Source organism: Ailuropoda melanoleuca, chromosome 2, assembly GCF_002007445.2.
Source record: "Ailuropoda melanoleuca isolate Jingjing chromosome 2, ASM200744v2, whole genome shotgun sequence".
In the NCBI taxonomy this organism is placed as follows: Eukaryota; Metazoa; Chordata; class Mammalia; order Carnivora; family Ursidae; genus Ailuropoda; species Ailuropoda melanoleuca.
Window position 1 is genome coordinate 139,843,276 of NC_048219.1, and position 16,523 is coordinate 139,859,798.

The window sequence follows — 16,523 nt, forward strand, 5'->3', positions numbered from 1 at the left end:
GGGATCTAAACTGGCATGTTTCTTCCCCCGTGTGATAGGCAGAATAATGGCCCAGAAGAGATGTTGACACCCTAACCCCAGAACTTAAAAACATTACCTTACAGGGCAAAAGAGATTTTACAGAAGTGATTAAGGTTATGGAATTTGAAATCAGGAGATTATCCTGGATTATGTGGGTGGGCCCAATCTAATAACATGAATCTTTAAAAATGGAGAATTATATATGGCTGCGGTCAGAAGGAAACATGACTGTAGAATGGTTAGAGAAATGCAATGCTGTTAACTTCAGTGATAGAAGAGGAGGCCCAGAACCAAGGAATAGGGTGGCATCTAGAACTTGAAAAGGCAAGGAAATAGATGCTTACCTATAGCCTTCCAGAAAGGAATGCCATCTTGCTGACACCTCGATTTTAGCCCACTGACACCTGTGTCAGACTTCTGACCTAGACAACTGTAAGATAATGAATTCGTATTGTTTAAGGCACCAGGTTTTTGGTAACGTATTAATCAGAATTAATATGCCCCCTAGCCAACATCTTTTATCAAATATTCCATCCTGTTCTACTAAATTAAAATGCCATATATACTGCATAAATAATTCCCATGCACCTGTTGGTTTCTGAACTCTCTATTCTGATCCACTGGTCAGAGCGGATCTCTTTTCCTGATCAAGAACCATATTGTTTTTATTACTGTTACTTTATAATTTTTTTAATGTCTTTAAATCCTTCCTCTTCTTTTTTTAAAAATGGGCTCCATGCTGGAGATGGAGCCCAGCGCCAAACTTGAACTCACGACCCTGAGATCAAGACCAGAGCTTAGATCAAGAGTCAGATGCTTAACTGACTGAGCCACCCAGGTGCCTTTTAATCCCCATTCCTACCTCTTTATTTAAGACCTCATCATTTCTCTCTTTCCTCACATATTAACGACTTTCTGTCTCTGATTTCACCCTCCCCCAGATCATTTTCTACTGCGTCTGGGTGGCACAGTGGTTAAGTGTCTGCCTTCGGCTCAGGGCGTGATCCCGGCGTTGTGGGATCGAGCCCCACATCAGGCTCCTCTGCTATGAGCCTGCTTCTTCCTCTCCCATTCCCCCTGCTTGTGTTCCCTCTCTCGCTGGCTGTCTCTATCTCTGTCGAATAAATAAATAAAATCTTTAAAAAAATAAAATAAAATAAATAAATAAAATAAAATAAAATAAAAATAAAATAAAATAAAATAAAATAAAGGTATCATCAGATTTCTACCCTTTAAGTCCTTCATGGCCATCCTTCATCTTCAATACAAAGTCCAAATTTCTTGCTAAGGTGCATAAAAATGGTATGATGAAGGATGCTGCCTGTCTCGCCAGTGTCATCTCCTGCCCCTTTGCTTCAGACATCAAAGAACTTGAAGTTCACAGAGTGAACCACACTTTCAACCCATTATATCCTTGGATATGTTGCTGCCGCTACCTAGAATGCCTTCCATTCCTCCTCTGAGCCAATCCGCGCTGTACATTCAAAACTCAGAGCATCAAATTCCCTTAGCAAACTTTCTGCATTCCTTACTGTTAGACTGAGCTAGTGCCCCTCCTTTGCACTCCCATAGCAGCACAAATATATCTCTTGCACTTATCCATTTTGCAACTGCAATTGTTGATTTACTTGTTTACCTCCCTCACTAGATAGCGATCCCCTTAAAGGCAGGAACTGTCTTTCGTTTATGTAACCACAGTGCTTAATAGAGTGCTAACAATCTTGTAATAATAATAAAAATATGAAAAATAATGAAATAAGTGGTACCTCTTATTAAAACCTGGGCTAAGTGATTTTCATAATTCAATAACCACTAAATGTCAGCTCATAATTTTATGTTCTGTGAAACTGTTTTTACCTAAAAATAATATTGTCCAGCTTGTTCACTCATCTTTATTCACAAGACTTGGCTACAAGCAACTTGGGATGTTTCCAAAGGAAGAAAGTTTCCTACATTGAACAAATTCAAAAGAACATGACTCAGGCTCTAAAAGTAATCCAGAAAAGAATTTCTAAAATATTTTGAATAGGAATGGTATTATTGGATTATTTTGATAGGAATAACCCTTATTTAAATGCCTATGAGAACCACCAGATTTGGTTAGGCGCCCCTCCTCTGTGCTCCCATAGCAATGAATGCAAACATTTAGCCAAGCACATATTATGTCGTATGGTAGTGATGTGTTAAATATATTTTTTCCCATTACCAGTGGTTTTCAATCAGGAGGACAATGCAGTCTCCACACCCCCGCTCCCCTTGTAGGAGTATTTGGGGAAATTTTTGATTGTCATAATGACAGGAGGGAGGCGCCCCTGTCATTTAGTCTCCAGAAGCCAGAGGTCCTGAATATCCTACATTGAGTGGGACAGTCTAGCACAGCAAAGAATTATCCTGCCCAAAATGCCCATGGCGACCTCATAAAGAAGCTGACTTCATTTATCTTTGATTTCCCACTGGCTAGGAGAAACCCAGCACTAAAAGTCACTCTGAACTGAAACTGCAAAGTGATGGGGGGCATGAACACCTTGTTATAATGTGTAGGTTACTGGGCTTAAATAATCAGATTACTTTGTAATCACCATTCATAGTTACTCCTACACTTCTGTATTATAGAATTAACCAAAGGTGAATGAATGCTAAGAGAATAAAGTCATTAAATCCAGATATTTCTTTTTCTTTTTTCTTTTTCTTTCTTTCTTTTTTTTTTTTTTTTTTTGGTCCAGGTAAGGTTAGTTCTGACAGAAATAGCAATAAATAAATAAATAAATCATCTTTAGTATTTTCTTCCATCAATCCACCCATCTCAAGGAGTCTCCTTCGTATTTTGGCATCCACCTCCAGAAACCTCCCCAGTTTGGCACCACCTAGGAAAGACATCCTGGCCTAGGATATGTATACCTGATATTCTATTCCATCAGGGTCCAAGGTCTAATTGTTTACACTGATAATCCAGGAGGATTATAATATGGTTTCCACATTATCTCTAAATTCCCTTCCAGTTTTAACATTCTATAATTCAATACCCATTAAAAGTCTATAATATTTGACAAGTCCTTCCTAAGTCTATTCATGACTCTAACCTATTAATGAGCACTTACAGTTGTGGCAGTGCCATAAGTTGAAGGGCAAGAGAAAATTTTAAGAAGGGGGCACAAGACCATTTCAGTCAAGTGGGAGATATTTTCTGGGCTGCTAGATTCTGGGTTACTTTGATAATGATTTTTAGGAAACCAGTTTCCACCATACCCTAGCTCCATCCCTAGCTGTAAAACAGCATTGTTTATTGTCCACTTTTGCTACAATGTCAACTTCATAAGAGCAAGATCCTTGTCAGCTTTATTTGTACTGCATTCCCAATGCCTAGAACCGTATCCATTATATTGTGTCACTCATTAAATATTGTTGAATAAATGAATGAATTAATAAGTAATTTACCATAAGTAGAGTTTTTTAAATATTATTTATTTATTTGAGAGAGAGAGCCCAAGCAGGGGGAGCAGCAGAGGGAGAAGGAGAAGCAGTCTCCCCTCTGAGCAAAGAGCCAGATGTGAGACTCGATTCCAGGACCCCGAGATCATGACCTGAGTCGAAGGCAGACACTTAACCAACTGAGCCACCCAGGCGTCCCAAGAGATTTAATAAAATAAATAAAAGAATAGAATAGCGTATTCTGCAACAAAAGGAAACTTCATGTTGTGGGACAACTGTGTGACAGATTGTAAACTCTGGACTGAATTGCAAAGTCATGGGAGGGGCAAGGAACGTACACGCATGACATGAAATATAAAAACAGATATGGCTGAGTTACAAGGAGCCCTTCAGCCTGGTACGAAGGTCAAATGAAATTCATTTATCCCTCAAGTCTGCCGTGGGTGAAGAATACCTGATAGGCTCTCGGCAAAAATAAGATCAATTCTCAAGCGTTACCCTGAAAAGTCCGAAGGCCATTAGCTTAACCAATAATCCTGGACACACTTGAACCCTTATTTTACAGGATCCTAATATGCACATTAGGAACCAAGCAGAATATCTCATAGGAGTAATGTTTAATACCTATCAGTGGCATACAGAGAAATGACAACACATTTACATCATTTGTGTTTAATAAGAACCAGTAATTATTTCCATTTTATAAAAGAACAAAATAAAGATATATGAGATATATGTCAAACATGGACCATGAAAACCACCTTAAATCAATACCATATCCCACGCAAAATTTCTATGCAACCAGACCAAAGTAAGAGAATTTAAATAAAATTTAAAAAACCAACTCAAACATTGACAGTATCATAATTTTAAGACTTCAAATATTTCTCGATTTTAAAATGTCAATGAGAAATATGGGAAAGACTTGTGAAAACAATGCGCATTATTCATTGCATAGGCTAACAAATTTTTTAAATGTTCCAAGTCCCACAGAGGGTTGCGAAAGAAATTCTGTCTCCTGGATCCTTAATTCAAAATCACTACCATGGGAAGTGTTTCAATTTGCAATTGTATTCAGCAGCAAATATCAGAAAAACATCACGATGCTCTCTTCATGTAACACGGAGTGTGAGGGTAGACAGTGACATCAGGCTAGAAGCCTTCCCTTCTATCTTTCTGCATCTCTATCTTAGCATACAGTGTTTTGCCCTCCTGTTATTTTGTGGTCACAAGATGACTGCTCCATGTCTGGCATTGCACCTGAATTCCAAGCAGCAACAAAGTGGCAAAGGGCAAAAGGTATGTGCTAGCTAAAACTTGGAAGAGATTTTTCAGAAACCTCTATTCAGTGACTTTTTGCTCGTGTCTCCTTGACCAGAACTGGTCTCACCTGGCCACCCCAAGCTGTAAGGAAAGCTGTGAAAGGTACTGTTTTGCTGGTCCATTGCCTTACTCTTGGTTTCTGTAAGATACACGTATACCAGACTGTTCAAGTTAATACAGTATTGAAGATCCAGCTCAGAGACACTTGGTTTTGGAAGGGTGTGAACCTCATGGGTAAATTTCCTCTGATGCTGAAATGAAGCTTACACGTCAGCTTCCCTCACTCATATGGACCCCTTGAAGGCCTTGGGAGAAACCCTGGACATGTGTTCACAAGGTGATATATTTTTGTAAAATTTGCACGATTAAGGTATTTTAATGGCAATTAATTCATATCGTTGCTCTTGCCATGCTGACCTTCCCACCCTCAGGACAGGTGAGTGTTGTTGGAATGGCCATGGGTATTCGGGGAATCAGGCTAAGTCAAAGCTAAATGGAGGACACATTCAGTTTGAATTGAATGGGATATATCAAGGAGGTTCACACATTAAGGAGTTTCTGTGTATAGTTGAGTTATTGCCAGCGCAGGAATTGCTTCCAGGAATACTCTTGCTGCCCGCTTTGCTAATTCACCTGGCACCATGATGTGAAGGTACAGGACTCAACATCAAGCTTGTTGACGAGCCACTACAATAGGGCGTCGGTGACAAACTATTCAGCGAGTGTCTTCAACTCAAAGAGTAGTCAATTAGTCACTGACAAGAACATCTGAAATGCTCTGAAATCTCATATATGAAAGAAGCTAGGTAAAAGTTTCCCAAAATTTGACAATAATCCTAAAATTTTACCTGACATTTCTGATACGTTATGATGCTGAAAGAAACTTCTCGAAATTTTAAATAACAAATCTCAAGCTTGCTAGAGGAAAGCCTGGATTATCTTTCTAGTCTACGTAAAATCTTCGAAACCTTCCTACAAAGAGGCAAACAACAAGCATGCAGCAAAAAATTATACTTTAAAAATAGAAGTATGTCAGGCGGTTTATCAAATTTGTGTTGTTTTCCCTAGATTTTGTGATATTCATGGTATTTGTCAGTTTAAAAAATCTAACTTGTTGTGATTCTTTTCCTCATTTTAAATAGCCACTTTTGTTCCTAATTTTGTATTCTTTCTATTAACAAGTTCCCTCTACCTACAAACTGGGTAACTTTCAAGCCTCATGGAGCCAGGATCTGCCCTTGAGCCTCAGGAACCCTGTAAGTCCCCCAGAAAGAAGTAATCTCTAAGGCCTTCCGGATTTACCTTTACATCCATTGGGGGAAAAAGAGTGTAAGGAGAGTAACATTCTCCCCTCAAGTCAGAATCAGAGCTGGCTGCAGATGTCCACTTGAAGTGTCCTTTCCCCTGCACTGTACCCTGAATTCACTTGGTCTTCTTAGGTGAAGGTCACTGTCAGGCATCCCTCAGCAGCCAGGAGAGGGCTGCAGGAAAAAGCAAAAGGGAGTTGAGCTGTTGTTTTCTTATTCTTCCCATGGTATCCTTAAGAACTCCATTTGTCGCGTACCCATATTAACACTCTTTCTGCTTGGATGTTAGAAGGGGTCTACCTGGCAAGTCCAACACACTTCCCTAAACATGTCCGGTAAAATATCAATCTCACAAATCGGTCCTTCTTTGGCAGGATACACTGGGGTAGGGCTGCCCATTAGATTCTTCTCTGAAGATTCCCAATGCACACCAGCACTTTCAGAGCTTTGAAAAGTGCAGGTGGATTGACTTTGATTCCATCATTTCCCAAACTAATTTAATCACAAGATCCTATAAACCCTTGAATACATTGAGAATTTTCGCTCAAAATGGATGCACAAACATTTTATTCATAATATTGTTATTTTCATAATACAAATGTCAAGGCTCCAAAGGGCATTTGGATTTTTAAAGAGCTCTTGGTAACAGACGAAACCAATCTGTAACAATGGGCTTTAAGGTGTCATGGTCCAAAGAGTAGATATAGTTTAAGACAATGTTAGGGGACCATCTGTACACACTTCAAAATCCGACCTGTTGATGACTATTTTTCTAGCCATTCATAAGGCAGGTCTTGAACCTGTTCACAAAAGAGAAGATTATAATGGAGGATGTTGTTACTTGATTATGTTTCCATGCTGTATTCTCAGATTTGGAATTAGTTGTCATCAATAATACTTTAACACAGCCCTTTTCAGTTTTTAGTTACAGAATCCATGGAATGATTAAGGTATAAAAGCTGCTAATTTTCCTTGGTCAATAATAAAGCCAGTTTGGATTGCCATAAGAAATCTTGTTTAGGGGCGCCTGGGTGGCTCAGTTGGTTAATCATCTGCCTTCTGCTCAGGTCATGATCTCAGGGTCCTGGGATCAAGCCCTGCATCGGGCTCCCTGCTCAGCAGGGAGTTAGCTTCTCCCTCTTCGTCTGCCTCTGCCCCCCACTTGTGCTCTCTCTCTCAAATGAATAAATAAAATCTTAAAAAAAAAATCTTGTTTAAATTTGCTCTTTAAAAACACTCTGCTCAGGTATAAACTTGTATCGACAACCAAGCATTTGATCAAAAAAGGGAATCTGTGAGCTCAGCCATATGCTAAGATAAATCAAGTGCATGAAGTTGGGAGCCATGCTTAGAAATACCAATCCTAATAGGGAATGAGAGGCCTACTTTAGGAGAAGAATCACTACCGCCATGACTTCGTAAGTGTTATCAAAACCCTGTGTCTTAAATGACATAAGATACATCTCCATGATGACTTTGAGTTTTCTGTTTGCTTTTATTATGTATTTATTGTTTTAATAATGCAATTGCCTGGTCTTGACATATTTGGGGTTTTTTGTTTGTTTGTTTTTTACCTCTTGTGCTGAAAGCGAATGTCTTACATGCCAGTGTGTGGAGGGCATAACTGGGGCTCTCCATTGATGAAATATATTTCACTGGTTTCTATTCGTATCAGTCTGCAAACACAAAGTCCAGGAAATGTAGGAAAATCAGCTTCTGCAATCAGAGCTGCCACATACGGTTGTGCAGGTTGTGGACTGTACAATCTGCACAACTATATACAGCAGCTTGTGCTGTAATCTTCCATACTTACAGAATTAAGTTGACTGAAGAAGAGGAGTATGTAAAGAAATCTTATGAAATCCTGTGATTTTTTTTCACACATGAAGCAAAGTTGATAATTTATTCTTTAACTTTGAGTTCCATACTTTTTATTATAAAGTAAATTTTTGTAGTTGAGAGAAAAGTTCAGTGAAATAAAATTTGAATAAAAATTAGAAGAGGGAGCACCTGGCTGGCTCAGTTGGAAGAGCAGGTGACTCTTAATCTCAGGGTTGTGAGTTTGAACCCCACGTTAGGTGTAGAGATTACTAAAAAATAAATAAATAAATAAACTATTTTAAAAATTAGAAGTAAAAGTTGTAATTATTTTCTATTAAGAGAAAAACATCCATTTTTAATATTTTAATTGAAGTGCAAGGCTCTTGGCAACCACTGCATGAATCAATATTCTGCTCATTTGCTGCTCCTTTTCTAACACACTTCTTTTCTCAATCAGTTCAAAATGCAGAATGTCTATGGCTGGCAAGTTGGAGTCAGTAGCAACACTTCCCTGAGCTGCATTTTCGTATATTTGCTGTTAGTAGAGATTGAACTAGTGAAATTCTTCCAGCCCTTAACATTAAAGACATGAAACGCTCTTCACAAGCCCAAACACACTCTTCCCAACAAGATAATGTCAGACACTAAGAAGAAAACAGTACCTGAACAAGATCTATAGTTAAACCATTTTCAAGGGGGCAATAATGAAATATATACTCATAGTTTGCTCCCGAAATTATGTATATTGTCCCTGGAAAATTGGCACTGTTCATTTTGTAAGATATTGTCTCCTTGGATCTCTTTTTGGTGAATAAACGTCTAAAAATGATTGCTCTTGTGAGATTTTCCATTGAGATTCCCAATTAGTTCAAAGGTATTGTAGCTGCTTTAAGAGAGCCATGGTGGGACTATTTCATTTTATTTAAATGGAATGTGGATAACTGTCTCCTGCTTATTAAAAAACATCACATACATTTTATAATGCTCTCAAAAGTTGACATATATACGCCATATATGGTTATATATATATAATAGATGGCACCCAAGTAACTGTCAATTTATGTATGTATATGCATGTCCTTAGCTGCATGGGCAGAGTTGGTAGAGAAGTAAAACAATGAATTTCCTCTCAGTAAGGTGAGCAAGGCATCCCTTTAAATGGCTAAGTTACTTGCAGTTGAAATGCAAAAAAGGTGTACAAGAAAGGAAGCATTCTGGCTGTAGGAGAGACTTCACAGTGAGTTGGAAAAGAAAGTTTAAGACGGATTGAGGAATGAGTGCGGCAGGCAGGGGTGGGGCCTTTCCCTGATCAAACTCAAAATACCAAATTTTAAGAGAAAAATACCAAATTCTACACAGCCATCACTGTTTGTAATTAGGAAACACTGTCAAAAGTGTTTTTTCATGTAGTCATATTATGTAGTCATATTATGCTTTCGTACTAATATATGCAAATGTCATTGCCGCTCTACTTTCTTAAATCATTAAGGAAATTTGGAACTACAGAATTCTACTTTCCCCAAATTTTCTTGTTTTGGTGAGACAAACTGAAATAAACTACTGAAACATTAAAACATAAATAAATAGGCCTCTAAAGACTCACTTAGTGAGGTTATTTAATGTTTTGCTTTGTTAAAACACATATTCGGGGAGCGGGGGTGGTGCAGTTGGTTAAGTGTCTGACTCTTGGTTTTGGCTCAGGTCATGTTCTCAGGGTTGTGAGACTGAGTCCCGCGATGGGCTCTGTGCTCAGGGTGGAGTCTGCTTAAGACTCTTTCTCCCTCTCCTTCTGCCCCTCCCCACCTCAAATAAATAAATAAAACCTTAAAAAAAACCAACTTATTTCCATAATCTCTTTCAAAGTAGTGGGGATATGGCTAAAAGCTGTATCTCAAGCAAATCATAATTCAGGCCTTTAGTTCGACTAGAAGAATGAAATGTTCCTCTCCTCCTGAAAGCAGGAGACCCTACGTGCAGGAAAAGGAACTGTAAAGGAAAAGCAGACTCAGAGTAGTAAACTTGGAAATCTAAATTTCTACAAAGTGATAACATTGTTATAAGGTATTTAATTGTACGTGTTAATGTTGGGGGGGAAAGATACATGATAAATTCCTAGGATTTAGGCAACGTCTTTATACTTTTAATCTTCTTGTACTTAACTGGTAATCTCAGAATATGAGATTTCTTATTTTAAATATGATAGAAAAAAACATGAAAAGGAAACTGGTTAAATAACATTTTCCTTGAAATAGCATTTTTTAAAAGATTTTATTTATTTGAGAGAGAAAGAGAGCAACACGTGAGAGAGAGTGCAAGCAGAGGGAGCAACAGAGGCAGAGATAGAAGCAGGCTCCTGGCTGAGCAGGGAGCCCGACACGGGGTTCGATCCCAGGGCCCAGGGATCATGACTTTAGCAGAAGGCAGACGCTTAACTGACTGAGCCTCCCAGGCTCCCCAAAATAGCATTTTTTAAACTTCATAACAGTACAGAGCTACAGGCACAAATATAAAACATTCAAAAGAATTTAATACTGTGTTTTAAAAGTATTATCAATGGGGGCGTCTGGGTGGCACAGTGGTTAAGCGTCTGCCTTCGGCTCAGGGCGTGACCCCGGCGTTATGGGATCGAGCCCCACATCAGTCTCCTCCGCTAGGAGCCTGCTTCTTCCTCTCCCACTCCCCCTGCTTGTGTTCCCTCTCTCGCTGGCTGTCTCTCTCTCTGTCAAATAAATACATAAAATCTTAAAAAAAAAAAAAGTATTATCAATGGACGGCCTACATCAGAATCATTGACAGGACTTGCTAAAATGCAGATTCCTGGGCCCCACCCCAAACTTTTAAAATTGGGGTAGATGAGAACTCCAGAATCTGCATTTAAACTAATACCCTCACATGACTCCGAAGAACGCTAAGATATGAGAACCACCGCACCAAGTTTTCTTGTCAATAGAATAGACATCGTGTGCCCATTTTTTATCCTTAGTACCTAACCTGCCACCTGGCCCAGAGCAGATGGTCAATAAATGTTTACATAAACAACTTCTATAGGGGAGATGATCTTTCTCCTCTTAAATCACAACTTAAGTCCAACCAAGAGTCTACCTAAAGAAAGTATTCATCTAGGGGCGCCTGGCTGGCTCAGTCCATAGAGCATGTGACTCTTGATCTCAGGGTTGTAAGTTCCAGTACCACACTGGGTGTAGAGATTACTTAAAAATAAATTTTTTTTTTTTTAAAGGGTATTCATCTATGGTCTATAGTTACCAGGAAAAAACAAGTACAAAAAAAGTGAGAGGCAAAGGACGTAGGCTGGCCAACTGGAAATCCATTATGAATGCATTTGATGCGCATATTTAATGTGTGATATAAATGCATAGACTCACTTAATGTGCTATAAATGTGTCAGCTCAATTAATTAAAGCATGAAACTTTTTTGCTCAGAGGCACCATTTAAGAAATAACAATGGATCAACAGAGCCCCAATATCTCAACTGCAAAAAAGATGTAAAATTCTTGCATCTTATGGATGAGTAGAATAATTTTCGATATAAAAATTTGCACATTTAAAACTGCAGTGGACAAATCTTAGAATGAATGTGCCAAAGTAGAGGATTGGAGTGGGTTTGGATAGGATGTATAAAAGGGCCATTATAACTATTGAATGAGCAGGTTATGAGAGCAGCTGGGCTGGATAGAGTTGGTGGTTGGGTTGGCGGTGATGAGAATGGGAAGTTAGACCAGTATCCAAAGATGCCTCAGAAGTAGGTCTGATTGACTAAGGGATGGAAATGAGAAATGACTACAAACGGCCATCGAAACCCTGCATGATCAGAAAAATCTGACCCTAATAAATTTATCCTTCAATCTGGTTAAGAAAATCTTTGCTTACTTCAGTTCTTTACTGATCGTAACCTAAAGTCTTTCATATCTATTTACCTACTGATCAATTCTAATGCAAACTTATAGCACATCTCTGTATTTCAGTACCTTATTTAATTGATTAAACAGAACAAAGCATGGCTCCAATATCACCAGAATCAACACTTTGGCAATATGTAATGTAAATTATTAAAAAATAAACCTCAAGTCCTGCTCATCCAGTAAGTTTCTAATGAAAAATGATGAAAATGTTGTTTTCCAAAAGAAATCTGTAACTAAATTGTTTGCTACTGGAAGTATTTCTCTTAGAAATAGTCTTTTATTAGCAGTGTGTATATGTGTCTTTTAGATTGGTTTTCTAGGCTAGCCCACAAAATCATGCTAGGGTCTCTCTGAACTCAAAAAGCCCAAGAACAATGAATGTTTCTGAGTCTTGATATCTAACGCCCAGAGTCACTCTGGAGTTCGGAGAATCACCCAGCCAGTGCGTTTTCCTATATGTTTGCTTTGGGAGTGAGGCCTAGCAAAAGTGGGAGATCCAGTGGTCGTCTTTGTTAGGGAAGTGTTTTTCAGTCATGAGGAAGGGTTATCTTGCACATTCAAAATAGAACCTGTACATTTCAGAGACTAATCTCTTGAAAAGGTTCTACACAGTAGAAATCGTGGAATTTGAGGTTTGGTACTTTTGTGTCTTCATCGTACAGAATGCCAGTGAACAAGTGACCTGAAATGTGGTTGTTATTTTAAACAGAGAGAGTCTAAGGGGGGAAGAAAGCTATCCCCCCGGTGAATAATTAGTAAGTGCTGAGTAGAGGGCACACCTTTGACACAGCTGACAATAATGGCTCACGGACTCCCTTTCCCTAAAAACATAGGCACCACTAGGATGAGTGTATAAGACAGGGAAGAGAGGCCAATGTGGCAAGAGATTCTCCCCCTCGTTAAATGAGAACCAATGCTATTAGACAGTAAAACCCCATTGAAATATGCAAATGAGCATGCTGCTTCTTTGGAAAACACGAAGGAAATAGAAATAGTGGGCTTTCTTCCTCTCCCATTGCTATTTCTCAGCACCCCACAGGGACATTACATTATTTAAAATACCTCCGTGCCTCCTTCAGGTGTTTCTTTTGCCAGCCGGTATGCTGAGTAGTTAAATTTCAGCCAAGTGATACCGTCACATAAAGGAGTTTTAAATTTTGGTGTGTGCAACAATAATGATTTGAACATACTTTTATTGTATGACTGTCTGGAAGCTATGATTCTTTTCTCTACATACCATTAGGATGACTTAACATAGCCCACATTCCACAGTCCTGGAGTGATGTGTAGGGATCCACAAAGGTAGGCTTGAGCTTAGAAGTTTTCAAATTCAGGCAAGCTAAATTGGACAAAATCAAAACTATTTGGGAGAGTTATACCAGGTACTAATCAGCATCAGAAATAAATGAGGATCAATCAGTTTCAGTTTGTATTATTTTTTATGTATCTAAATCCCTTAAAAATTGCTTCTAAGTCACATTAGGCACTCAGCTGAAACCCCATTTTATATTATCTGCCTTCCTTATTCTAATTTCATCACAAAAGCCTGCACATTAATAGTGTAAGTTTGTGATTAATTTTAAATTCACTTTACCAATGTTTGTCTCACTGTTTACAGATGTATATGCAATGTTTCATCACCAGTCATTGAACATTCTTTGAAATCACTGGATGGAGAGCCACTGTTTGGAAAGAGCCACATTATCAACACTAACTCTGCCTAGCCTTACTTCATTCAGAGGATTTGAGAGGACAACAGGACCATATATACAACCTTTCCAGTAGGAAATCACCTTTGTGACACTTTTGACAGAAGTCATCCAGCCATGGTTGGTGAGAAACTCAACCGCTCTTCAGGTTTTAGCTTACTGGATTATAGACTGATCTAACCCTTGAGCGTTTTCCTCACAGTGGCCTCACAGCTGCTTCAAAGTCACTCTCCCACTTTGTTCTAATCTTTGCTCTGGGACAACTCTCAAGAAAATTAAGTGGTTCTTTAAAGGGAGCTTTTCAATCACCCTGAAGTCATATCTTTTCTGCTCAAGTCCTCCTGACTTTTACTCCAGCTTAATCAGACCAGAGCAAAGAGAGATGAGACTCTCAGCTTCCTTGGTCTGGACTTCACCATTAATTTAGCCTAAAAACACTTATACCAATCTATCTACCAATCTGTCTATCTATCTATCTATCTATCTATCTATCTATCTATCTATCCATCCATCCATCCATCCATTCATGTATTTAAACAACTTAACCTCACACTGAGAGCTCACATAGAAACTAGAGTTTGGGACTATTATTGGATTTTTTTAACATTTATTGAGGTCCTCCTTTGCCTAAGACATAAGGTTGTCAGATAAAATATAGGACACTCAATTAAATTGGAGTCAGATAAATATTTTTTTAGTATAAGTATGTCCCAAATATTAAATGATTATACTTATAGTAAAAAATTGTTTATTGTTTATCTAAAATTTAAATTTAACTGTGTGTCTTCTAGTTTTATTTGCTAAGTCTAGCAACCCTTTTAAGACATTAACTTATTGTACCACCATAATAATATGGTGAAATTGGGTACAATTTTACTCCCATTTAACAGATGAATAATCTAATGCTAATAGAGCCCCCCAGCTAGTGACAGGGGAGAGGAGATTCAATTTTAAGCTGTCTAAAACCACAGTGCTTAACCCAGAACAAAGGTTAGTTAGAAATAACTGTTGAACTTCAGAAAAATACAGATGCTAGGGCCTATCACAGACCTACTGAATTAGAATCTTCCATGGACTAGGCCAGGCATTTCTATGTTTGGAGAGAGCTGCAGATAATTCTGTTGTGCAGCTGGGGAGAGAAAGTTGTTCCTACTGCTCCCAGATGTTTTCATATGAAGTGCTATTAAGCTGGTGTTCTGCTTGAGAAATTAATTTTTTTAACATAAAAGCAAAATTTTATATTTACCTGTTAGATTATTAGATTTGGTCTATTTTGATAGCATTTTAAATTATTTTCAAATCTTAACTCTGGCACTTTTGAAGATTACTGTTTCTGCAGAATACTAGTCTTAAGCTTCTTTTAGAGTCACATAGATTTTGGGGAATTTGACATAAGCTATAGATTTTCTCTCGGGGAGCAGGAAACACATATTAACACCCCTGGGATTTGCTACACAATCTCAGGGGTTCTGCAACCTGTTGATAGATCTAAAAATCCATGGACCTCCAGGTTAAGAATCCATTCTTAGAGGATTTTTCACTCTTCACTGCAAAATTTACTAAAAGTGCTAGTAATATATTAAGTATTGTTAATTCTTCCAATGAACTTCATTAAACTTTGAAAAACAAAACTAGTTGCTTTTGCATTATAAATGTAATTCTAGGAGAAATAAGTACTCCTATACCCTACTGATGGAAGTATAAATTAATTTTTTTTTTTTTACTTTTGGCAAAATACACATTACATAAAATTTACTATCTTAACCATAGTTAAGTAGTGTTAAGTACATTCACATTGCTGTGTAACCAATCTCCTGAACACTTTTCATCTTTTTTTTTTTTTTTAAAGATTTTATTTATTTATTTGACAGAGATAGAGACAGCTAGGGAGAGAGGGAACACAAGCAGGGGGAGTGGGAGAGAAAGAAGCAGGCTCATAGCAGAGGAGCCCTGATGTGGGGCTCGAACCCATAACGCGGGATCACGCCCTGAGCCGAAGGCAGACGCTTAACCGCTGTGCCATCCAGGCGCCCCATAGGCTTAATATACCTTAATAAGCACTTTCAGAAAGCAAGGATGTTTGTAAAATGTCAGGGTGATATCAAAAGGACAATGGAGCCAACCTAAGGAAAAAAGACACTTATGGCTAACTGAAATGAGTTTCATCTGTGAAAAGCCATGAGTCTTTAAAGATATGCAAAAGGGAAAAGTCTACATATATTGTATAAAATAGAAATTATAACCTAAAAAGGTGAATGCAATAGAATATGTTTAATTTTTAATAAATAGGGCAATGTTGACATTTATGGAGTTGTATGTTTTTCCTAATGGAAAATGACGATTAATAAATTATAGAAACATATTTATTAATTCTAAGACAACTTTTTTTTTAAACACATTTGTTACATCTCTAAAATTGTGCTTCTACTGTGGATGGCTTTTTAAAATTGCTATTAGTGAAGAGCTGTGTGTTCATACGTGGTCACAGCTGTTCATAATGTTTCACTTTCATTGAGCAATGTACACTGTTGGTATTTCACAGGTTGAATTTAACTGTCATTTGAAATGTCTAAAAAAAGTTTCTTCTGTAATTCTGGCATTTGTTGAAATGAGGTATTGTGTACACAGAAAGCCAATGAACAGAGCAATGGAATGTGCATTTGATATTAGTGAGGCCTTCATATTCAGGGAATGTCAACATATTTTCCATATTTTTGTTCAATGAAACAACCAAGTGCTTTATGGAAACTGAGAAAGAAAAATACCCACAAATAGATGGAGCTATGTCATATTTTATTACTAAGATGCAAAAAAAAGATTCTTATTACACACCAAGAAATACAATTGAAGCAGGAAAAATTGCCAAACCCCTTGTAAGAAATAATTTCAGTCGTGAGAGGCTAGTTTAACAAATTCTTAAGTCATCCCAGACTATTGTTAAGGTATTGTGTGTAGTTTAGTAAGATTTTTCTTTCTTCGGGGCACCTGGGTG